Here is a 26,525-nt window from a genome sequence, read left to right on the forward strand (position 1 = left end):
AAACTAATCACTTTTGTTTTTGCAGAGCAAATTATTTTTGTTAGTTTTTTATCCCCTTGAATGAACCCAATGAATATCAGTCAAGTAACAAGGGAGGAAGTGGAAATTGTTTGAATTCTCATGCAATAACACTTAAACCCAATCTGTTTAAAGCACTTTGTTTCAGGTAAACACTAAGGATAATCCCTGTGAAGTTTTGATTTGGCTTTGAGGATGTAGCTAAAAGGTAAAATGTCAAAGCCAATGAAAAACTATTTTTTTACTGCCTGCTATCAAAGTACTACTAAAATATGTCTATTCTAATAAAAAATGGATTGTTTACATCCTTTAAGGTTCTCTCTGCATAGTCAGTGACCTGTTGAACCTAGTAAGCATCAGCCTCTTGACATGCAGTGAGCTGAAATGCAAAACATGACTGGAAATACAGTAAAGACATTTTTTGAGGTACTCATGACTATTGCTTATTACCAGCAGCAATAATCCCTTGTGCCTCTTTGAATGAAAACAGTTGATGCCGTAAATCCTAGTGTAACTGTGATGACATAACCAGACTTTCATGGATTTACTGAGCAAGAATTGTAAAAAGAGTCCATCACAAAACCAAAGAGCTTCTAAACCTGGCTGATATTTGGCTCAGCTATCTGTATCACAGAAAATAGCCACACACTCCTCCATGAGCTGGGAAGACTTAGATGTTATTTGAGCTAATCATAGAGAGACTTTGAACAGAAGATTAAAATCAGCTAAAGACATAAAGAGCAACTTTTTAAAAGTAGCAGTAAGAATCTCCATGCAACGGGGTAACTAGACCAAATTTAGAGAAGAAAAATATTTTGGAACATGGTGTTGATTCTTAAGCTGTGGCTACTGTCTTCCCATAGTCAGAAAGTTTTATGGTCAGGTGGAAAAATTATCTGGGGGGACAAAGTCCTACAGACACAGTAAAAATTATCTTCTATTTGTAGAATCTAGCCCATACACTCTAGACTACCTGTCTTTGGATGTATAGGCCACATAAAGTTGTGATTCCTCATTTATAGAAAGTAAAAATTTCAGGTTTGTGTTAAGCACTATCCACTATCAGCGACCAGGACCAAGGCAGCAGCTCCCCAGCAACAGGGTAATAGTCCTCAACTCAGACATTGTTTACACAAGGAGTGTAGGTTACAGTGACCTCTCTTCCAAATGCTAAGGGTTTAATTCTACAACACAATGATGAACACCAATACAGCTGCTCAGCTGAGCCTGCACTGCAGGGACAGGAAAAGGGAGGAAAAATAGTTACTCTCCTCCTCCTTCTAGAGCATTCCAGAACTCTAGTCTGAACTTGTAAATTAATTTTTACATGAGTCAGGAAACAGCAAGCAGGTGTTCACCATTCCTTTGCTTCCAGGATCTCCTCAGCAGTGACAGAGAAGGACAGTAGAACTGAGAAGGGTGTGGAGCACAAGTCCTGTCAGAATCAGCTGTGGGAGCTGAGGATGTTCAGCCTGGAGGAGGCCTGGGGGAGACCTTATCACTCTCTACAGCTCCCTGAAAGGAGGGTATAACCAGGTGGGGGGCAGCATCTTCAGCCAGGCAGCTGGTGACAGATCAAGAGGGCATAGTCTAAAGTTGTTGCAGATGAGGTTTAGGTTGAATGTGACAAAGAAATTCTTCACAGAAATGTGATTAGATATTAGAATGGACTGTCCAGGAACGTGGTGGTGCCAACATCCCTGCAAGTGTTTCAGGAAAGATCGAATGTGGCTCTCAGTGCCAAGGTCTGGTTGACACAGTGGTGTTGGGTCATAGGCTGGACTCTGTCATGGGACAAGAGGGAGCTTCAGATCTCTGGCAAGTGCTTAAATTTAAGAAATCACTCTGGCATGCAAGTTCTAGGGATGGTAAATCAGGTCTATTTTTTATTAAACAGACCATAGATAACAAACAAAAGATCTTAATCAGAGGTACTTACTGCAAAGCATAAAATTAAAAGTACGACTCATAGATTATAGCATAACATAAAAGAGTGCACAATATTAAGGTTGTACCTATATTAAATCTAGAAAAACAAATAGTATTGATTAGGGGCCAAATGTAACTTACCAATATGTCAATAATGCAGACAGATTCCTTCACTCAGCCTCCAGAGGAGTAACTGTGAAGCAGGGGTCCCTGGTCAGGTGAGAAACTCCCCACTTTTTCAGAGAACATGTAGAATATTTCTGCTTTGTGAAAGCTTTGGTGTAGCTTTCATAGTTTGTAAAGTGAGGTATCTGTTGTCAGAAATCCAGCTTATCCTCCAGATCTCTCTCTATTGGCAGTTGGGAGATGCCAGATCACAGTTAACTCCGTGGTGCCGGAATACCTCACTACAACACAGCTTGTCCTGTTTGAGTTATCTGACCAGTTAACAAACAAGAGATAAGCTCTTGTTACAGGGCCAAGATGCCCTCCTACAGACTCAATGATCTCAGAGGTCTTTTCCAGCCTAATTGATCTGTAACAGTGAATGGTGTATTTTGGTGTACACTGATGTGTCAGTCTGTATACTGTTAAGGATCATGTTTAAAGACTTTGGTACTGGACCACTCAGAGTTGTATTTTGGGATACTGTGGAACGGAACTCAGACCTGAGGTCTGACATGGGAGCAACAGATGTTAACAGATGCAGAGAAGTGAAATCCTTTGGCAGGGCTGAAGCACAGCTTTCACTGCTTTTATAGATTCATATTTGAAGAAGGAAAACAAAGATCATTACAACTTTGTTTCATGTAGGAAAGAACATTTTCCCAAATATTCAAACAGCATAATAGTAGATTATAGAAAATACAAGCTCAAGACCTTCTGTTTCTTGATTCAGATCAAGAATCTGAATGCAAGTCTTCTTTTCCTCAGCTACAGAGCTCCTGAAATTTTCTGAAATAGTTCTCTCCACCTTTTTATATGAAAACCTACCTTGTTCTGATAGTTTATCTGCTTTAGTTAATGTTCTGTATTATATATGAACACTTGAATGGGAGGTCCTCTGGAATATCTTGATCCTGCATCTTTGAAAACAATCTAAGTAAGTTGTTTCACGAAAGTTTTGCTATCAACAGTTCTGTATTGCCCTGACAACATACTTTTGTACTGTCCCTTCATTTCACAAAAAGAAAAATGAAAACACTTCTCATTATGTGTTAGCAATCTTCCAAACCCTTCTGATGGTGCCTTGTTGCTTCCATCCTTCAGACTTAGACTACTCAGTTTTTATCAGACATAAAAATCTCTGAGCCATGTCCGTTTCTATGTCCCAGGCTTTCTGGACTGCTTTCCTTTCTAGCAATTTCTCAAACCCATAGAAATGTTGAAATATCTTTTTTGTATCTCCTTCCCTGTTCCTCCCAAATGTTCACAGCAATGCCTGTCCTACTTTTATAATACACTATGATTTTAAAACATCTCTGGGCCCCATCTCTATCTTATCTCACTCCTAACAACCTTACATAGGAATCCAGATCTTCTTGAGATTTATGAAGTCCATTACAGTTAATTTTCTACAACACAGCAGTGAAACAACCTGTCCCTCATAAATTAAATAAATTTTACTCCTTACAGTACTCCTTGCCTGTCACAGAATGCACTGCAGAAAGGAAGTCAGACACAGCTAATTATCTATGTCGATTTTTTGTTTACCTCTCTTTACAGGACCTGCCTCATGTACTCCAGCAAGAATAGGCATGATCACATTAAAAAGTCCAGGGATTCTCTGACCCATCTCTCAAACTACAATGCATTAGCACTGAATTGTAGACGAGCCTCAACTTCTGTATCTCAATTTAGCCTATTTGGACTATTCCTCCTTGAAGAGTTATTATACATTAAATGAACCAGAGAGCAAAATGCTGAACACAGTACAGCAGCAGAAACATTAATCTGTAATACTGGACAGCCAGGATCCTTGCTACATTAATACAGTATTATTTATGAAGAGTGAAACTACTGACAGAATGAAACTATTTAATTTTCATTTCTGTTAGATATTAACACCTGTTAACTGCTTGGTGATGTGAAGTGAAATGATTCCAGAGTAGCTATTCAGATTTCTTTCAAATTGGAAAAAAAATGATAGTACTTTTATTCTAGTGGATAAGATAAATCAACTGAAACATAGATTATTAAAGATAAAGTTTAAATTTGAAAGAAAGCAAGGACCTTGCACTGAATCTGTAAAAATCCATGGGAATGAATGCCCCAGTCTCTCAACTACTGTGGCTAAAATTTCTGGTTTAAAAATATATTAAGAACCACAAGAACAAGACAAAGAAACAAAGTTTGTTTTGAGAAAAAAGGAGTTCAATCTTAGGAGAATAATAAAATAATTTAAATAGGCTACTATGCTTTTTTTAAAAAAATAAAAATATTCTGTGAGTTCAGAATTTGTTTATCAAACCAGATATTAAACACATGGATTCAATAGCTTCATAGCTTCTATCCCTTTCATGCTTTTTACGGGGTCAGGTGATGCTTTCAAAAGACCCGAGTGTCAGAGAACACCATCTGCTTTAAAAGCACATCTTTACCTTATCAGCTTCACCCCTGGGTTACATTGTTGCTGCAAAATAATATTCAGATTTCTTGTGTCCAAAACACAAAATATTTCTGGCCTGTCTACCTGTCAGTATCAGTGCCATTCACAAATAAACCAGCTAGTTCTGAATCAATTGGCTTAAGCATTTAAAAATCAGTATTACTGCATTAATATAATCCTCTCCACAGGAGCTAATATATGCTGGTTTTTAGTATTGTGTAATGTAGCCTGTTTCTCCTAAAGTTTTAGTTAATGAAAGACTCTTTTCCACATTTTTTCCAAAAACCGTTGTGTAACATCACCGTGCATTGTAAATAATTTCCCACTTCCATCTGTTGTCTGCTTAAAAATGCTCTGGTTTGCAAAGTTTTTGTCTTACAGTTCTTCAGCATAAAGCCTTGTTGTAATTTCTTCTGGACTATGGCTACCACTAAGCAGTGGCACATAAAAGTTATACTGTTAATACATTCTTACTAGTTAGACAGAGTCTAACAGAGTGTCTAAAAAATTCATTTTAATGAAAACATTTCATAACAGATTGGGTCCCACAAGACCTCTGAGTTCAATGGGATACACCCTACTAATCAGCTGAGCTGAGTACCTCCTTCTCAGCACTTTGAAAGGAAAGGCCCAAGGCCCAAAGGCCCACCAAAGGCCTCACAAATATGATATGAATAACAACCATTCTAGACTTAAATTTTGTTTGTGACTACAGTGACAAGAACATATTAAAATCATAAACTAGAGATTATCATGGTTGATTCCTAGTAAAGTACTAATACATACAAAAAAAGATTTTTACCTATACCAGTCACTGTCACAAATTTCCAACAAAGTTCAGACAAGCCAAGGTAATTTGAATGATGCCGGGTAATTCTGAAATATGCTTGTATTTGGTTTGTGTGGTAAGAGTTTGGTAGCAGAGTGGTTACAGCGGGTGCTCTGTGAGCAGCTGCCAAGAATTTTCCCCATGTCCAACACAACCAGTGCCAGATGAATCCCATATGGACTTACTCTTGACCATGGCTGAGTGCCAGGATCAGTGATGGCAGTAGCACCTCTGGGAAAACATATTTATAAAGAGGGAACAAAAAATGCAGCACTTCCAGCTAGAGAGAAGAATGAGACTGTGTGAGATTAACACACCTGCAGGTACTGAGGTCAGTGAAGGAGGTGAATGGTGAGGCAGCTGTCCCTGCAGCCCACAGAAAATCCCACAGTGGAGCAGGGAGATGCCCAAAGGAGGCTGTGAGCCCATGGGACGCCTGTGCTGGAGCAGGCTCCTGGCAGGACCTGTGGCCCATGGACAGAGCAGCCCACACTGCAGCAGGTTCCTTGGCAGGACTTGTGAGCCCACAAGGGGCCCACGCTGGAGCAGCCTGTTCCTGAGGGACTGCACCCTGTGGAGGACCCAGACTGGAGCAGTTTGTGAAGAGCCGCAACCCATGGGAAGTACTCACATTGGAGAAGTACATGGAGGACCTTCTCCCATGGGAGGGACACCTTGCTGGACCAGGCAAAAAACATAAGGAAGAGGGAACAGCAGAGAAAATGTGTGATGAAATGACAACAACCCCCATCCTTTGTTCCCCTCTATTGCTCAGGGGAAGGCAGAGAAAGAAAGAGTGGAGTTAAGCCTAAGAAGGAGAATGGAATAGGGAAATTCTTTTTTTTAGGTTTGTTTTCTCATTATTATTCTCATTTCTCTACTCTCATTTTATAAAGTAAAAAATTATTTTACCTGAACTGCCTGTGATGATAGTTGATGAATGATTCTCTTCCTGTTCTTATCTTGACCCATGAGTCTGCTGTTATTTTCTCTCCCCTCCCCAGCTGAGGAGGGGAATGACTGCGTGGCCTAGGTGAGCACCTGGCAGCCAGCCAAGGTCAACCCATCACATCACACACAGCACAGGGAATGACAGTTTTACAGTTATATTTCCACACAACATGCTAATTAGATAAATTGATTACTGTACAGTTTCTATGATGACCAGAGTCTCTAGATCTAATTGCTTTGTGGGGTACAGTACAAACTTCAAAGACATATTTCCTTTTTCAAAGAATGTGAAACCTAACAATTTCATGCATAAAAGCTTCTCAGTAATTCAGACTAGAAAAGGTTTCAGGAGATCATCTAGACCCCAAGAGCACCAAGGAGGGATCAACAATGCCAATATAATTCCTTAGATTTGCTTAATCTATCCAATTAGGGGAAGTTTGAAACCTCCTTAGGCAATGTAGACTACTTATACAGTATTTATATTAATAAAATGTTGTTAATATCTATTCTATATCTTGCCTGCTACAACTTAATCCAAGTACTTCTTTTGCAGCCTAAAAGCAATAGACTGCTCCTGTCTCTCTGCCGAGCTCAGACCCTACTTTGAACACTTTAAATATATTTTCTCTTATTTAGATGTAGCAGTCTTGATTATTTTTCTCATATGCCACATTCTCCAGATCTCTAAATCTTCTTACTCTGTTGCAGACTCCCTGTCTATCTTTTTGAAGCACTGTGCCTCTGAAATACAAAGTACTTTAGCTGAGGCCTTGAAAATATTTAAGTGAATAAGAGAAACACTTTGCAAAGTTCAAACCACACTCCCATTTGTAAATCCTGGCCTGTAAATGGTATTTACCATCTGCACCAAAGGATGGTGCCATCCTGTAAATGGCATTTACTTTTTGCACCAAAGGATGATGTTATTGACTCCTGTTCTTCTTTTGTAGTGCTAAACCCCTCATTTATACTTGTTAAGATCTGATTATTAAAATGATTGGAGAGGTCCCTCTACTCAAATTAAGATGCAAATGGAGACCGTATTCTGAGGTCAACAGTACAGCTTTTATTAAACAGTAAATGTGAGGGAGAGAGAGTTGGAGGGAAAAAGAAAGGGGAGAAAGAAAGTAACAGAGAAAGAAATATGACCATTCCATAGATTCCAACAATGTCCCATTAGTGTTCTTCATCTGGTCTTCTCAGTGGCTGCAGTCTTGTCAAGGTGATGGTTGCAGACTACATCCATCAAGTGATGGAGGAAAAGAACCCCCAAAACACCAGGTCCATGGGTTTTGCTTTGTCATGAGGCTATGTGGAAACACCCTCTGTACCTCCCCTGGATGATGTAACACTGGATCACAGGACATTTCACCAGTCTTTGACATCTTCTAAAATGTTGAAACTGTCTCTTACCATTGTAGCTGAATCAGTCATGGCCCATTATAGCCAATCAGACAAGATGAACACCTTCATCCTACATGTGACTGTCCTGGTACTTTGGAGTTTTTTACAGCTGAGTTATTATGTAAGGGAGGACAGTGGCATGATAAGAAGGACTTATGCCCCTTGCATTATCTGGAAACCCAGCTTGTAGCCCCAAGTACGCACACCCCTCTGCACTCTCTGCATCACTAGCAAAACACTCAGCCAGTTGTCCGAGCTGTTAGCACCAATAGTCTAGTCTCTCACAGCACCTGTGTGGTTTGAGTCATTAATCATTAGCAATCCAGTCTCTCACAATACCTTCCTGAACCCTTGTTACCTCAGTCCTGTATTTGTGCATTTATGTATCTGTGTTTCAGAGCAGCACCTTAGTCTTATTTCTACCAAGCAAATTTTATTTATCAGAAACCATACAGCAACTTAAATGTAAAAATAACTTTTTTCTCTTCTTCTTCTCCAATAAGCTAAAGTCCCTCTCCTTTCACCATTATCTAGTACAATGGTATTATGCTATCTATGTCACTAATGACATATAGATTAGTTGCCACACCAAGGAGTTTCTGCCCCTTTGTTCAGACAGTGACCCACTGATAACCAGTTGTAAATAATTTTCCAAGGACTGGCCATCCTGCACAGTAGCTTCTTACAGACTATGCATTTCTAGCTAATTTATGAAAATTTCATGAGTTTGTCTTGAAAGCCTGACCGCCGTGCAGATATATGACATCACTACTGATCCTCTGTCTTTGAATCTTGTTAGTTTCTTTAGAAGGAAACCAGAGCACTGTTAAGAATATTTCATTTCAGTGGCAATCTGTGTTACTATTACTTATCTGCATGCTACATGTAATGGATTTACTTCAGTGTCTCACAGCAGTTTATAATCAAGTGATCAACACAGAGAGGGTACAGCTAAAAAAAATCTGTTAAAAATCTGCACAGAAGACACTAATTGCTAACAGGCTACACAAACTGCTGACCACATCTTCTGTTGTCTAAAGAAAACCTTTGCCTCTCTTTTCCCCTGCCCTTTTGTAGATTCTAGGGTCAGGAGAGTTTAACACAAGGTAGGACATGGCATGTGCTATGCCCACCTTCTTCTAGTGCAAGTCCAGCCGCTTATGGTGACATGTAAACACTTCAGAAATACATAGAGTAAGGTGTGCATAAATATTTATAAATACATGGACTTCATAAATTAACATATACTTGCAAAAGTTTAGATATTGCTTAGTAAGAGATATCAGTAATAAAGTTTAAATATGAATAGAAAAAAATTAAGAAGAAAAAACAGATACATAACCACCCATTAACACGACAGATGAAACCCAACCAAATTGCTGCACAGTGTTATTTGGTCAGTCTTTGGATTCTGTGCTCTGCTGCAAGATACAGGAAATGTTGCCAATTAAAATGGAAAACTAGAAAAAAATTCAACTTTGCAGGAATATGTGCAGGGGCACTAAGAAGAGTTTGCAATGGGTTTTCCACAAAATGGAAAATCCTTTGGTTAAATGATAGATGTGATGAAATTTCTGAAACTAACTCAAATTACCCAGTGTGACAATGACAAGGGCAGGCGATTACACTTACCCAAAGGCCTCCCCTGAACATGGTGCAACAGTAAACATGGCTCCTGTTAGGACAAATGATGAACTCCTGAAGGAGAACTGAACTCCTTCCTGAACTCCTCTGAACAGCTCAGAGGTGTCACCTATACCTTACATAGCAGACTGGATTTACAAATTCAGGATGTCTCCCCACCTATCATCCACGGCTGAAAGGGCTCAACACATAATTCATCAAACTCACTCTTCAATCATATTGCAGCAACGATCCAGCATAGTTGTTCAGACCTACACAATATTTTCCACTCTAGTCCAGGGGACAAATTATGTTAACAGCTGACAGTAATGGCATCTCAAGGAACAAACTTTTTGAGATGCCTGCTCACACTGGGGCAACTTCAGACAAATTCAGGATGGGTCTAGCACATTATTCGGAGCAGCCATGGACAAAAAGCAGCCTTGTTAAAGTATATCTTCTTTTCTAGTGGTAGAATGGGTCATCTTCCTCTGTATTTCTTGGTTTTTTCCTAGTGTTCAGTAGAGTTTATTATTCTTCTACTTCTTCTGGTGGCTGGAATACAGAACACTTCTAAAGGTTTGAGAAAGGACAGCCTTTCAGGGCAGTGATGTGTCTCTCAACAACCTGAGAAATCTGCTGTGCCATACTTCATCTTGGACAGAACTGCTTGGGAGACCTATCTGATCCCATTTCTGGCCATGTTCTTAGCCATGCTTTTAACATGTGGCTTAATAATTCTTGAACTCCTTGAGAAAAACTATATAGCTTTTGAAAAGAGGCTGTAAAACACAGCTCCTAGTCCACTTGGGATGTTTAATAATTTATGTACAAGGAGGGAGAGATCCTTTTAATTATTTTGTTACTCCCTTTACTACTTATTCTTTACTATATGGTGGCTTTTTTAAAACACCAGAACCTTCCAGGTCATGAGATAAAATTCACAACCTTCTTTCCACTGTGAAATAAGACATGCTTGCTTTCATTTGTATTTATTTCAGTGCTTCCTCTATGAAATCAATATTGGTTTATTGGCACATAATGCAGTTTGTACTGTGTTGATGCAATGAGCTCACTGCTATTACCATTTTCCACAACTCACCATAAGAATGGGACTAATAAATCTCAAACCAGCTGGTACTCAACAATGTTTTTTGTAGAGGTAGATGGAGATGAAAACCTTCCAGGCATGTCAATGAAAAGGGAAACTGTCACTGGCAACCCCAGGGGAAGTTTCCAAAAACCATGCTAGCTTCCTGACTACATGAAAAATACAAGATTTTTAAACCCATTTTAAGCTTTGCTTTCCTCATTGCAGGACTGAAGACCAGATCCATGTCTGGTCAGCAGTTAAAGCTTTCTTGTTGGAGCTAATAAGTGTTTATACATTCCAGCAATATGCATATGAGTGAATAATGAACTTGCTGCAAATAATAATGCCATGTCTTACCCAGCACCACTATTAATATTATTCCAGCTGGCTGGGTATTGTATTTCTGCTAACCTCATCTCCCACTGGCCTGACGGCTGCCAGGGGCTTTGAATAGCTGTTTGGTAAAGTTCAAACTGGTTTTGTGGGGATATTTTGGTGCAAGTTTTGTTGGGGAGCACGATGTGAAAATTGTGGTTTACCATCCTTCTTTTTGTCCCACTCTGGCTCCAGCTGCTAAACATCATGGACTGGAGAGGCTTTTACCCAGCTGTTGAATTTCTAGGGCAAGCAACACCCCTTTACAAATAGCTGTTTCTTCCCTCATCTTTTTGCTGCTAGAAACTTTTAAACTTTGCCCTCAGTATTGTTCACTTTTTAAAACTTGTTGGAATAGAATGTCCCTTGATACCTTGGTGACTGTAGTCTATTAAGGAGTACATCTGAGCCTTTCTCACAGTTTCAACTAATACCTGTGAACATCTGCTCATAACCACTGTCAAATCTTTCTTTTGTCCTAAACATCCTCATGGTCTTCCTTTCTGAGTGGAGGTATATTTATTCTAATTTTACACCAATTACCAGACATGGTTTTCCAGTTCCTGGCACAGCTTCGATGTTTCACACACACATCTGACTCTGGCAATAATGAAGAAGCTGTGGACTATAGTCCTTTATTATAAACTCCAGTAATACACCAATGTAGCAAATGGTAACTGTGTGCTCTAAAACATCCCCATTTCTTAGTTTTGAGCACCCTGTTTAAGCTATCTGTAATAGAGGCATCTACCTCATTACTAGTAACAAAGATGTGAAAATTATTTTAATTTAACAGCTTGTGTGAAGGCTGATGTAAGAACATTCTCTCCTTGGTCTGTAATTACTGAAAAGGGAAAAATTATTTTAAAAGCCTCAGCTACTTGAGAATGCATTCTGCCTTTCAGAAACACAGTACAAGCACACTTGGATATTATGTTCATCACCATTAAAACAAGCTTAATGCTGTTATTATTGTGTGTAGAATAGCCCAGAAATACCTGTTACTTCTAAAGGACTTTTTCACAGACATATGTATATTGTGAGTCTTGATTTACATGACATGAGACCACCTATTTTATGTTCAGATAAGAGTATTGCTTGTTTCAGAAAAGGGCCTTAAACTCCCAAAGCTTCCCAGTTCTCCAGGAGCACAGATTGTGTATTTTAACAGATGCTGCAGTGTATCAACATGCTCCTACTACATGCACACAGAAAAACAAACATTAGGCAACAGTTAAGTCATGAGCAATGAAATTTTATTTATTAATTGATCACTGGGGTGATGGTGACCTGTCTCTTATTGTCACCATTTCCTTTCTTTCAAAGCTGGTTTTTTTTTTTGCTATTTTACTTTTTTTTTAATCCTGTGGTTCTAAGCAGGAGTAAAAACAATTCACAGAAAAATTGTGTCTTTTGTGTATACAGCCAGGATTGTGTTTTCAGAAAGTGTTATGAAGTCCAAATCAGCATAAGGATAAGGGAATACATGTAGCATAATCCCTGTCATTACAAGTGCGTGTTAGAACACTGAGATGTAGACAAGAGTTGCCTCACCTCCACTTACACAAACTTTTGCTTTCATAATCCCAGCCCAACCATCTTCTCTTGAATGTATACGGTCTTTTTAGGAAAACATTTTGGGATGTAGGTGTCCCTACAAACATTTTCCCATTAAATAATTTTTTCTTCTGGCCTTCAACTTTAGTAAACAATATTAACTATATTTTCTAGAATAGGAGAAAGCTGCAAGACAGCCCCAAGGTGACCTGGTTGGTTTGAAGGTAGAAGAAGAGGGCCTCTTGGTCAGATTCAAGACTGATCTGTGTTTGGATGACCTGGGGCTGGGTGGTAGCCTCCTGGACAGCTTCACAGGCTCACCCCTCTGCCCAATGCACGTTTAGATCTTTTCATGTGCCCCCACTCTCTCTGACATACTCCCCATACTCCCACACCATTTAACTGTACTTTCCTTTTATTTTGCTTTCTGACTACTAACATTAAATTTTCACTTAATTTCATTATCTCTTACTAAACATTTTCATACACACACTTTATAAATAAAATCTTTGTACAGTATAAAAAAGTATAACTATGTATGAACACACATTTATGTACTTAATACACTTTCACCTGTGTCTCTGTAAAGACAAAAAAATGCACATATGTGTGTGTGTGTCTGTGAGGGCCTTTGACGTATTTTTGTGGCAAAGAAAAAGGCAAGGTTTTCAGCAAGTACAGGGGGTTCAGAGATTACATGGGGTTATGGCCACAACCATGACAAAATGGTGGCTCCTGTGGACAAAGGGGAGACTTCCAAGGCCTCATGGACCTGATACATTTCTAGGCTAAGTGGGTTGTATGGCTGGAACGGGGGGGAAGGGCTTCTGGTGACAGTGTTCATGAGACTTTTGAGGGTCAGGTCTTCCAGCAGGAGTTGGAGGAATGGAGCCTGCACCATCTGGCACCAGAGTTTTCTTTAATTGAAACCAATGACATCTCCCTTGGTTGTAGCCTTATCTAATCCTCTCCTCATTTGTGTAAATCACACTAGAAATCTACACTGCTACCACTCAAACAAGGAATAAAGAGAGGTTCTAGACCTAAAATAACTAGGAAGCAGTATATAATAATAATTAGGGAGTGAACTTACATATGAATACCACTTTAAAATACACCAGTAATAATTACAGGGAGTTTGGGGTAATTTAGCTAAGCAGATATATGATGGTTAGGATACAGAGATGATACAAGACATGTGAGGCAGGGCTTCTCCTGAAGAGAAGATTAGAAGACATACCTTGAGTGACAAATAGACAGAAAACTATTTTTTATCTTCCTTATATTATGACAAAATAGCACTATCATACCCAATTACCTTATCGAGACCAAAAATCCTTAATATGGTTAATTAAAACAAAGGGGCCACATGAAGATTCTAACTTCAGATGTCCAGACTTTACCACTGAACCTGGTTCCTTAGTACTTCAGTTAAACAAGGTAGTTTAGTTAACACTTCCGTCCAAATAAATAATTTCTATATTAATGTTTTAAAGACTAATTTTTATTCTTAACATAAAACACATACCTTCTATTTTTTCCTATTTTTACTCTACATTCACAAAATCATGATAGACCTACCTTTTATAAAGTTGGTAGAATTTGCCCTATAATCACTGAAGTGAATTGTTCTTTATTTTCTCTTTGCATCATGATTAAGTAAAAGGATTATTTTGAAAGAAAAGCCTATTCTTTTTTGATTGGCTTTCTTGAACTGTCATGATTTACCAGATAATGTTTAGGGGTGAAGAAATAGCAACAGCAGCAATCCAATTTTTGGATCAGGCTGAGAGCAGATGTAGATCTGGCAAAAAGTCATCTCTGCTTTTCCAAAGACCATCTTCTCTTTCGTCCAAGAAAGAAGGGTCACACCATACAGCAGCATCCAAAATGTGCTATTCATCAAACAGACGATCTGTTGTGAATTCTAAACCCTCCATTTTTATGTCATGATTGCTCCTGATTGTTCTTGCGCCAGTTAGAGATCTGAAAGTTTTCAGAAATTATTGGTGCCAAGTTTATTGACTGTTTTTATGAACCAGTACATACTTGCTCACAGGGAATGTTATGTATCACATGTTCACCAGAAGTAGGAAATGTGACAATTTAAAACCACTGTTAATATGGAATGACTTTGCCCTGAGGGAACAATGAATTTGGAAAGAGAATTGCCATGCCAAAAACCTCGGGTTACCTCAGGTTGTAAGGGGTTTGAAATTCAGGAGATTAGAAAATTTCTTAAGACAAGGAAAATGAATGATATCAGATGTAACAAATATGCTGAATGAGATCTTTTGAGAGATCATTATCTGTAAATCTAGGGGGATCATAATGATAATCTAACCTATATACAGTGGCAGTAGGACTCAACCTAAATGCAATCCTTATCAGCAGAGATATTTTAACATTTCTTGTGGACGTTCATTCTTTCTCATTTTTAATTCACTAATTTAGAGTGTGGCAGGAAACAAGAACAACTCTGCCTGCTTGGTCATATGCTGCTGCTATGTATGGGATACATGCAGTAAAGGAAGAGTCAGGCAGAGCCACAGCTGCACTTGGCATGCTCCAAGTAGGAGAATTACCAGTGACTCTACTGGCAGTTATGAAGTTTTAGGCTAAAAATTGGTTTTAAATATAGCCTGCTGGATATGAAAGCTTTTTAACGAGTAAGTTTTTAGAAGGATTAAATTCATGTTAAACAGATCCATTACCAACCTGTATCTATCTGTGATAGATAAAGCAAGGTCTCAGAGCAAGGTCTCCTCAGTGAGACCAGGAAATATGAAAGATAGGAAGGCCAAAAGTTAGAAATCTTCCTTCTCTCATTATTTAGCTTCTAAAAACCCTGCACCCTTGACTGCATAACGTTTAATTAAATTGATCCACAGTGATAACTTAGGATGAGAGTGAGGATTGCAGGACAGGTACAGATACAGCTGCAAAATTAAAATAACATGGGCTGGCTCTTTAAAGGATTAAGATCAACCAAGGTTGATCAACTAAGTTTAGCCTAACTGCCCATGAAGCCTAAGTACAGACTCACATGACAGGAGATTTTTAATTCAGAGCTAGACTAAGGAGAAGTGTGATAGCAATCACAGTTAAACAAGAGTGGAGCCAAACAAGCCATCTCCCCAAAACTGCAGGAGAACTGTCAGGAAAAGTTCAGTGGGAAAGTCTTTGCAAATGAGGTTGTTAGAGCATTAGATTAATCCAATTTATGAGTACAACCAAAAACTTAGGGTATAGGCTGAGCTGCCCTTTGATCTTACCTTGTGAAGCAACCCTGCAAGCTCTCTGAAAGGCAGCTGTACTGAAGAAATAAATGGGCAACAGAAGTGGTGCTAAAGGCAGAGAAAACTAAGGCTTTCTGGGAGGAATACAACTTTGACAGAAGGGTATTACATAGCAAGAGTTTGTGACAAAACTCTAAAAATTCCTAACTGAAGAATAAAAAAGTGTTTTGATGTGTACATGAGCATGCACAAATACATAGAAAACACAGAGTTTGTAAATTTGAGTCTCTGGAAATACCAGAATATTAGTTTCAAACAAGACAAATGAAAGTGGTAGTAGGAACAAAAGCATTTCTAGCATTCTTTGAGACTGTAATTAACCTGTGTCTGATTCTGGACCTTGGGCGACAGAGGTTTCAATTCAAATAGTGATAGAGCTGAATGAAGTGGCTGAACTCTATCTGCTTCACTGCCATAAGGATTGTATGGAAGTCAAACATCCACAATCTCTAAAAGAAGGCCAGAGTTTTCAAAAGCCCCTTTTGTCCCCTGTTTCTGATAGCTGAACTTTACTTACTAAGGGTGGCAATTGCAGATTGAGCCATGAACACATGACACATTAAAAAGGTGTATTTTGCTGAGCAACAAAAATTGATGATAATACAATGTAAATATTTGAAAAACTTTAAAGTCCTTATAAAAATAAAGATGAAAATTCTGAGACTGAACTATCCTACTCAACTCAGTCCACTGGGATACCTGCCCTTTCAAAGCATCACACCTTTGGCATAAAAATTTAGTCTGGCAGATTTTCTAATCAATTTTAACAATAACAACAACAACAACAATAACAAATACTAGGATTACCTAAAAGGGTTTTTTTTTCTCTTTGCTGGCTTTATGCTAACTGCATTTCTCCAGACTTTGTTTCCCCCCGTGGTCTGCGTGCTCCATGGTGGGGATTTATGTTAGGCCCTGTGCAGCACTTAAATTAGGCTGCTCTTTATCACAGGAGACTGACAAGCTGCAGACTTGCTGTGGATGCTTGGAGCTGTGAAATGTGCACGTGGTAAATGGCTGCTTTCCCTACACAGGCGTTTAAGCATTACTTGTTGCTAAACTTGCTCACTGCCTGGGCAATCCATCTGCCTGCCTTGGGAAAGTGCCTACTGCAGCTCGACAAAAGCAAGCAAACTCTCAAAAGAAGAAAAGACTGATAGCTGCAGCAGAGCATTTCTGCAGCAGAAATCTTACGCTGGTAACACGGACACAGAATCCACACAACTGTCTCGCAGGCTGCTGCGCTCTCTAGAGGGAACTCGTAGCAAGGGAAACTGTATTCATTCCCAGGGTACTAATGAATTCCCAGGTGACTGTTGGAATAGTGAAAATATTACAGTTGTTGATGGTACAGCGTTTCAGCAAAATGCAGGAAAAATTGTCTAAAAAGATGCTCCTTGGATCAAAGCACACCATTTTCTTTACTATTTGCTAGCTCATTTACCAGCCTCTCTCCATCCTCTCTGAGATCCATTTCCCTTCAGCTTTTTACTGCCAGTCTATACCAATATCAACACATTCTGAAGATAATAACACAAAACAGAATCTGGTCACTAGTGTATGTGCAGACACACGAGAGTGTAAAACAGGAAGAATAAAATAATAGCTAGTGAACATCAGAGGTGGAAGATACAATGGCAGTTATAGGAGTTCCAGGAGGATTTTTTCATTAATGAATAACAAAAAAAAGGGTATATTTAGGAAACATAAAGGATATAAATCACTAATATAATGAGATTAGCATTACCAAGTGGATTAAAAATGCTTTGAAATAATAAACGCAATCCAACTGTCACTTAAAAAAAAGCATACAGAAGGAGTGGCATCTCTGTGTCCACAGCTTATTTCAGTATTTTAAAAGAGACTTACAAGTAAACCTTTTCTTCTTTCTCAGAATGTGACCCCCGAGATATTTACCATATCATATTAAGATGAGATGAATTTACCTATTTCTGCAAGTTTCCAATTTCTGCTAACAGAACTATAGCCTACTCTGTCCTTCATACAATACCAAACCCTTTACAGTCAGGTAAACATACGGTAGGAACAGATTTAACTGCAGTACTTACTTTTGCCTGGTAATGAAATGTATGTTGACCCATGCCAGCTCATGAATGCTTCCTGGAAAAAGGACTTGAAACTCTAGCGTTTCAAAGTGTTTCTCATATATTTAAAAAAGGAAAAAAATCCAGAAAGAAAAAGGGCAAAAGACTCCCAAAAAAAGATAAACAAAGAAAAAGCCTGTAAGCTTTAGAGCTCTGCCTGCAAAATATTCAGCCTGGCAGCTCTGGGAGAAATACAACTCTGTGTACTTGTACATGCTCACCCCATTAGAGGAGGAGTCAGTTTTGCAACACTTATGTTCCTTGCTTCAGGCAAAACAGTGATTCTCTTCAGTGCAAGCAACGTTTGGAGTGTGATGGCTGTAAAGGTGAGAGGTGTATTGTGGAGTGGAGGAATGCAGTAGCAGAAAAAGAATAATTGGGAGCATCAGCTATATACTCTACAGGTGGTTGTGATTCCTTTGAATGCTTATTGCCCATGATTTTTTTTTGCCGAGGGAAACTTAATACCCTTTCAACATAAACTGCATCCACAATAGTTTTTTGTACCAGTAGTCCATGTTTTACATTTTAGAATAGCAGAGAATTTTTTTTTTTTACAACAGAGTGAAAGGTGTTGGCTTTACATCAAAAAGTTGATTAAATAGAAGGAAAAAAAAGTAAATTTTTTTGTAGTTTTGAGATGAGAGCTATTTCCTGTGACTTGAAAAGGGTTTCACATTGTGCAATAAGCCTGTGAATTTTACTAACATAACTATTCAGTAGTCCTTTATCTCTACTTAACTAAACATTTTTACATATTCTTACAAATGCTTTCACTGAATCATATTTTTATCTTCTCCGTATTCAAGCCAGTAAACTGCATATAAAATGAAATGTATATATATATAGTGAAGATCCTTTTAAAGAAGAAGACTCAGCAAGAAGTCTTTTTTTCATAGTGAAAGGAGATTTCAGGGGTGTGGATGCCAAGTTGTTACTAGTCAAGTCTCTCCAATCAAGGTCAGCATTGCTCACATCTTGTGACCAAATGGACATTCTGAAGACTATTTGAAACAATCAGTAATCATAGGAACAGTGTCTTGTCAAACATTTGTGTTTCTTGAAAAATGTTTTCAGGTAAGGAGGAGTATGTGCCTCGTGATTTATCCACATGGAAACTATAAAACTTCAGGTGGGCTCCTTGAGTATGGTTTGGCTGTGCTGAGCACCAGCTGCTGCTCAGAAGATCAGTGTCAGACTGCACCTCCACTTGCATTGCTCCCATCATGTGTGCTGTGTTATCCATTTGACTCCGTGGTCAGACAGTATAGGAAGCTCAGCTGGTACTGGAAGACAATTCAGGTTTTTTTTCTTCTTAATTGTAAACTTCTGAACAGATTCACTCTGAGATCAAACAAATGCTAGGAACAGAATGTATAGCTGGCAGAAAAGACTCAGCTGATGGTATCCCTAAAATTTCTCACATGCCCATAGCATTCAGCCAGCTCTGAACAAATTCTACCAGTGACTCTTTGTGTTGAAAGGGATAAAATTGCACCTCATAAATAGGCAATAGGTGCTTGAACAGATGCTATCACTTTAAAAATAAGAAAAGGAATACAAGGTAGAACCTAATACATATTTAACCAGTCACGTAGCAGGCTGTGCCCAGTTGTCTTATTTCTGCCTCTGCTTGACTCTGCTAAACACATAGAGACCAACAAGGAAGAGGGAATGAGAAAGCTAGGATTTTCCTAGGGAGGAAACTTTCAAAATGAAGGTGAACCAAGAAGTACTGTTCACACCATCACTATCTTAATTTCTGTAAGGGAGATATATATTGTTAAGGTCTGCATGTACAGTTTTGCCTGTAATCAAAACAGGCTTTATAGCCCTAGAGTCTGGATGATGAGGAAAAGAGAACAAAAAGTGAATCACTAATGGATTATTAGTGAAAGATTAGGGGTAATAGTGAAGAACTATCACTGGGATCTGTGAAAATGATAACTTTAGACATTTATACCTGCGCTATCCAGTTCATAGCCAGCTGACGTAATGCAGCCCTGGTAACTGTGGCAGCAGGCAGAGCAGTGTGAGATAGCTCTTAAATATTTCCCCATGATTTTGAGTTAGGTTTTTCAGCTTTTAATGAACACTGTGTCCCTGTGGCTACACTACTAGCAATATTTAAGCCAGTCAGGCAAGTCAATACAAGCACACTCAGCCTCTGGTGGAAAACTGCCAAGAATAGGCAACTCTGATCCTAGCACTGGATTAAGGAGCATATTTTAAGGTAGAAGTAAAATCTCATATGCACAGAAGACAGGTTACCTATATTCAAGGAAGTCTTTCAAATTAGGACAGAAGAAACGAAAGGTCACCAAGATGATTTAAAGGCTCTAATGCCTATCTATTAAAAGGTGACTGACAGAATTGGCAAAGTAAATGTTGAGGCAGAAAATGGAACAGGCACTTACTTGTCCCTATAAAAGTAATGTATGCCTATAAATACAAAAGAGAGTAAGCACTGGAAGAGTGAAATAGCAGCTTAGGCTAATGAACAATGCTGGAGCAAAAACAACAGGTAGAAACAGAACACACATAAAAACAGACAGTAAACTAAAAGGGTACTAACCACTGGATCATGAAAAACTGAAGCAGACTTTCAGTAGGGTATTAAAAAACTCAACTACTTCTGGAATAGATCTTGGCCAGTCTCTGAGGATATTACCAGCTTGACTCATCCCATCCCATCTCACATAACTGGTGTATCAACTTCAGAAACCTGGTTTAGGTCAGGATTTTAAGCCACTCTATCATCAACAGAGAAAGATTCCTCTGTGGCTGGTCTAGAAGCATAATAATTTTATTTCTAGAGACTGATTCACCGAGTTTGTAGACTTGGAATTTGTTAAAATAACTTACTAAATTCTAAAAAACAGTCCTTAACACCAACAGGTCATTTAAGGAAAGCAAGGTTTAGTAAATTAAGATTGCAAGGGCCTAACTTTATTTTCAATATAATGACATTTGTATCACTGTAACTACAATAGCCTGAAGTTACTCTGCATGGGAGCTCCATTAGAGTTCTGACATTAGGCAGAACAGGAAGCATATAGGATAGAAGAAAGGCAGGAAAGAAGATAAAAGTTGGACGAACCAGTCAAAGGAATCAATAAGGTTTCAGGAAAGGGCTTTACAGGTGGGAAAAATGTGAAAAGGATCATGTCAGGTAGTAAGGGGCATTTACTTCAGAGGGGTACAGAGAGAAGACTGCAGTCTGTTTTTATCTCTTCCACAGCCCTTATCTGTCAAAACTCCCTAGCCTTCTTGCAAGAATCACTGTTGGGGGGTTGTGCCAGTTTGCCCCTGCCATTTGTCACCCTCCCAGCAATTCAAGAAAAAAAAAACCAAAAAAACAAAAAAAACACCCAAACAAACAAACAAACAAACAAAACCAACAACAAAAAAAAAAACCAAACAAAAAAAAACCAAAAAACCAAAAAAAACCCAAAAAAAACCACCCAAGGCAGCAGGGAAACAGGGCAACTCTCAGTTTTTAAATGTAGAAACACTCTAAGAAACAAAATAAGAAGCTATGGAACTACAGAGGGAACAATATTTTTTATGCTGCTGTCTGCTTTCTCAACAACGACCTCCTCTGAACAAGCAGCTGCCAAAATCATCTGATGTGTCTTTAAGGACAAAATGTATTTTCGGGACATCTGTTATATAAGAGAAGACATGGCAGGTGCCACAGCTGCTCAATTCCTCTCACAAGAGCGGTGTGCTCTAAAGTCTTGGCCTTCTCGACACATAGAAAGCTCACTCGAGAACTACAGGAAGGATCCAGAGGACCAGGATGTCCTCAGCACGATGGTGATCATCATTTTGTCACAGCTGTAGCCAGTGCTATCTAAGAAAGGCCCAATAAAGGTTCTTGTCTACCCAGAAGTGCTCCTAGGCCAGCAAATCCAGGACACTCTGTATGTATTTCATGTCATCAAAAATACATTCCTTCCTTCTTCCTGGAGTTTTGGTCATAGCCACAATGCACTGATGTTGGCTTATTTTCATGTTCTTTTCTTAACGTGTACCACATTTCCACTCATTACGTTTATAAGTCTTCTCCACCTGTCCTTTGTGCCTCTCACAGAAAAACACAACCACTGTAGCAGCCAGGGCTGTGTAACACTGTAACCCTTCTCCAGCCCTCCACAGCAGCCTCCACTTAGGGTACTTTATCTTGCAGTCCTTTTCTTGGGATGTGCGAGACTGCCATTTGCTTCAGAAATCCCCAGTCCTTTTACCCTCAGACCAGCCGGTGATCTTTGCATTAACACGTAGTGGATGCTCCCAGAGGGATCTCAGCCAGTGTGACCTCCATGTGCATGGACCACCCTGGCAAGCAGGTACGGCTGCAGGAGGCAGACAGCCGTGATAAACCTCAGGATCACAGGGTGTGACTGACGGTGGCAATGTGGAGGCTGACAGGAGCAAGGGAACGGGGATTGCTTGGTCCTGAAGGACCTGGCACTTTCTGGGTGAGCCTGCCATGCGACTTTGGCATGCAGGACTTCTGCCAGGAGTGAGCACACATCTTGTGTAAAAGTTGTCCATCAACTAGTGAAAAATACTCCATCTACTACCACACTTGCTCAAGACTGCAGCCAGTGAAACTCATGATCTGTGTTGGTATAATAGAGAAAATGGGGGTCCTAGTAGGTGAGGGACAATTCAAATACCAAACTATCTCTAACAGTGCTGAAGAAAACTGATTTATAAGGACTAAATGAATTAATGAACAAATGAATTAACCAAGTATTTTAGTTCTACAGAAGTTATTTCTGTATGTTTTTTTCTGTTTTGAAATAAAATGAAATGATAAGCACATCTCCGGAATTTACATAGCTGTAAGGAAAGTAACTGCCACTGAGAGCTGCTCTTCAGGAATCATCCCTGTCTTATGATGTCAAATATATACACAAAATATTTTGTGTATATAAAGTCTTGGATACACTTTTTTAGTACAGACTGTATATTAAATGTAATGTATGTTAATTCAGGCTTGTATCCCTTACACTATAAATGTCTCTAAATTCTTCTGTACAAGGCTGGCATGTTCACTTGAGTTTATATGTTAATACAGATAACTCTTTTTTCTAGGCTGGGATCTTTGTATGATGTGACAATTTTCTACTTTATTAAGCCATCCTTGAATACTTGACTGCCTCCAAAAGGAATTCATGAAATGTTCCTATTTATTTTAACTGTGTAACAAACACATAGCTTTCATGGATGCCCTCACTGAGTGTCTCATTCTCTTGCAGCTGGCACAGTGGCATAGTGGCAGCTTGCAGTGGTAGTGGCACATGGGCAGTGGCACATAGTTAATTATGGTTTTTATCAAAACAAAATTGGAACATAGTAGAAGAAACGCAGATTACATCCACTACTTGCATTTAAATTTATTATTTCTTATAGTTCTGTGCCAAAAGTTCTCACTGACCAATTTAATCACACAAAGAAGGAGAAAAAAACATGAACTCTATTTATATTCTAGAAATATATTTTCTTCTTCTAAGAACATTAATGAAAGAACTATAGCATTCATCCCAACGGAAATTTTTGCTTAAACTATAACCAAAACAACTTTTGCATCATAACAGCTTGGTTGATGTGAGATATACATACATAGAAATACTGAGTTAAAAACCAAAATGTAACGGATAAACAGTCATGCCACAAACACAAAGTAGTAGTTATCCAATAACATGGTCTCTTTGTATCAGTAGTTAAATGAGAAACCAGCCAACCTTTTCAGAGTTTAAATGTTTTGCTTTCTCTGATCTGTATGTGAAGTTACACTATCACACAACAGGTCATTTCTTACTGGATATTTGTACTGTTACAGAAAGCCTATTTGCATTTCTATTCATTTCAGAATACATTTCCACAAAACCCTACATCTAATTAACACAATATGTCCCACAGAATCTCACATTGTCTGAAAAGACAAATAGAAAAAGAAGTGGTTACAAAAACAGGCTTTCAAAGGACCTGTCTCCTAGTTATTTTTATCTCAAACTGATTCATCTCTTAATATATTCTAAGAAATGGTCTCATCCATTTTTAGGGCATTAAAAGACACCAAACACAAACAATACTGTATTTCTAACTTACATGACTGTCTTAGGAGTATTAGCTATAAAAGGGTATTTTATGTACTGCCTTGTATTCTTACATTTTATCTTCTTCAATGCAAAAATATTAGAACTCAGTTGAATTGTTTGCTCCATAAATCAGTCAGAAATCATAGTGGATGAGGACATGTGGGTTAAATCAATAAAACATGTAATATGTAGGAAGCAGAAGTATGCAATGATGATAATACTCCTTTTGACTCCATTCAGATATGAACTTAGCCTAATGTACATGGCATGCCATTCTACTAATAGCAGTGCCTCTGAGTGATATTTAATCATAAGCATCACTGCAGTAGAATGGCTGGCTAATCAATTATGAGCTGTATCTATATGAGAAGAAAACTCTTCCTTAAGATTTTTTCCAGTAAGTATATTAACGCCATTATGAAATAGAAATAAACACTCCCTTCCAAATATATTGCTGTTCAAAATCATGCTATATAATCATTAAGAATCATACTGCTGTATGGGTTTGCATGGCAAGGGTTTGGTAGTGGAGGCTACAGTGGTGGCTTCTGTGACCTGTTGCCAGGACATTTCTCTGTATCCAACAGAGACAATGCAAGGCAGATCCAAGACGGACCCACTGCTGGCCAAGGCCAAATCCACCACAGACAGTGGCAGCACTTCTAGGATAATGTATTTAAGAAGGTGGAAAAATTACTGCCAACCACAGCTTGAAGAGAGGCTTGAGAGTGTGTGAGAGGAACAGCTCTGCAGACACAAGGTTAGTAAAGGAGGAGGGGCAGGAGCTGCTCCAGGAGCCAGAGCAGAGATTTCCCTGCAGCCCGAGGTACAGCCCATGGTGAGGCAGCTGTGCCCCTGCAGCCCTTGGAGATCCAGGGAGGAGCAGAGATCCACCTGCAGCCCCTGGAGGAGCCCACAGTGGAGCAGGGAGATGCCCAAAGGAGGCTGTGAGCCCATGGGAGGCCTGTGCTGGAGCAGGCTCCTGGCAGGACCTGTGGCCCATGGACAGAGCAGCCCACACTGCAGCAGGTTCCTTGGCAGGACTTGTGAGCCCACAAGGCGACCCATGTTGGAGCAGCCTGTTCCTGAGGGACTGTACCCTGTGGAAAGGACCCACCTGGAACAGTTCATGAAGAACTGCAGCCTATGTGGAGGATTCATATTGGAGACTTTTGTGAAGGACTGTCTGCCCTGGGAGAGACCCCACGCTGGCGCAGGGAAAGAGTGTGAGGAGTCCTCCCAGTGAGGAGGAAGGAATGGCAGAGACAGTGTGTGATGGAACTGACCATAACCCCCATTCCCCATGCCCCTGCACTGCTTGAGGGGAAGAAGTAGGAAATTAGGGGTGAAGTGGGACCTGGATGGATGGGAGGAGTTGGGGAAAAGTGTTTTACTTTTATTTCCCCTTATTCTTATCTCATTTGAGTGGTAATAAATTTATTTTCCCCAGGCTGAGTCTGTTTTGCCCATGACAATAATCACTGAGTGGTCTCTCCCTGTTCTTATCTCGACCCATGTGATTCCATCATATTATCTAGTCCCTGTCCAGCTGAAGAGGGGAATGACAGAGCAACTCTGGTGGGCACTGGGCCTTCAGCCATGGTCAACCACTACATACTGTCTTACTAAATATTTGAATAATCACTCTTTTAGATGACCTGTATTTCACTACTTATTTAGTATTCTATAGATTAACTAGAAGGCTGCTAAATTTTGCCATATCCTCTTCCTCAAGTAACTCTTACTGGCCACAGATGAAGAAGAGATAGTGATGGACCTTTCATATGACCCAGCATGAATTTTTTTCTAATAGTACTTATTTAGCACAGTTTAAATCAAGAAATTACAACAAGAGGTATGATGCTTCTTTTCTTCAAACACATGAACATCCTTAAGCTTACTCCATGGAGATAACCTGAAGGAAGACATCTTTCCCATCATTAACTACTACCTCATCTAAACCAGAGAAAAAATAGATGGATCCTAAACACAAAATTTTGAAACAGCTCCTATCAAGACTATGCAATTTTCCACTTAATTTTTTCTACCAAGATAATTTAATTGCTCAGAATTATCTGGGGGCACTGATTTATCTTTTAATCAGAATAATATCTTTTAGTGGGAAGAAATCACTCAAAGACCATTAGTACATTAAAAACATTCTAGGCTATCAGTTTAATACTGATATAATTACTAATAATTAATCTTTACTAAGCTCTCCTTTGCTCTATGTGTTTTAGGTTTGTTTTTTTTTTTTCCTTTGCACTGTGAACCACGGGCAGAAGTGCAAGAGAAAACTTTTCTTTCTAGGATGCAATCCAGTTCTGCATGTGATAGTTTGTTAACAAGAAACAAATAGTTACAAGGAATAAGCCATGTTTTTAACTTATGCTGCTCCATTATAGTCTTTCAAAACCAGAAGAGGGTTTTAGCAGTGGGGTATCCCTACTTTGATTTTGAGCTTTTTAATCTGTGTATTAACACAAAGAACTAAATTCTGTAAAGACAGAAAAGACAGCCATGCAATAGAAATCTAGCAATGGAAACGTCTGTGACAATTTCTTACAAAACACAGACTGAAAAGAAGGAATCAACACATGGAACTTTACAATGATACC

General features: G+C 39.0%; 1 protein-coding gene across 2 annotated transcripts in view; it reads right to left on the reverse strand.

Annotated features, from left to right (window-relative positions):
* The window catches only part of PRLR (prolactin receptor), a 156,742-nt gene that overhangs the window by 69,156 nt on the left and 61,061 nt on the right, over positions 1 to 26,525 (reverse strand). Inside the window, exon 1 of one of the 2 annotated variants that reach the window (XM_063422803.1) lies at positions 17,759 to 18,465. The exons of the other annotated variant lie outside the window; for it this stretch is intronic. The gene's annotated coding sequence lies outside the window, so the exon portion shown is untranslated. Of the gene's footprint in view, positions 1 to 17,758; positions 18,466 to 26,525 lie in introns of those variants that run through there. 2 annotated transcript variants of the gene reach the window in all.

The sequence above is a fragment of the Prinia subflava genome, chromosome Z (genome assembly GCF_021018805.1).
Source record: "Prinia subflava isolate CZ2003 ecotype Zambia chromosome Z, Cam_Psub_1.2, whole genome shotgun sequence".
NCBI lineage: Eukaryota > Metazoa > Chordata > Aves > Passeriformes > Cisticolidae > Prinia > Prinia subflava.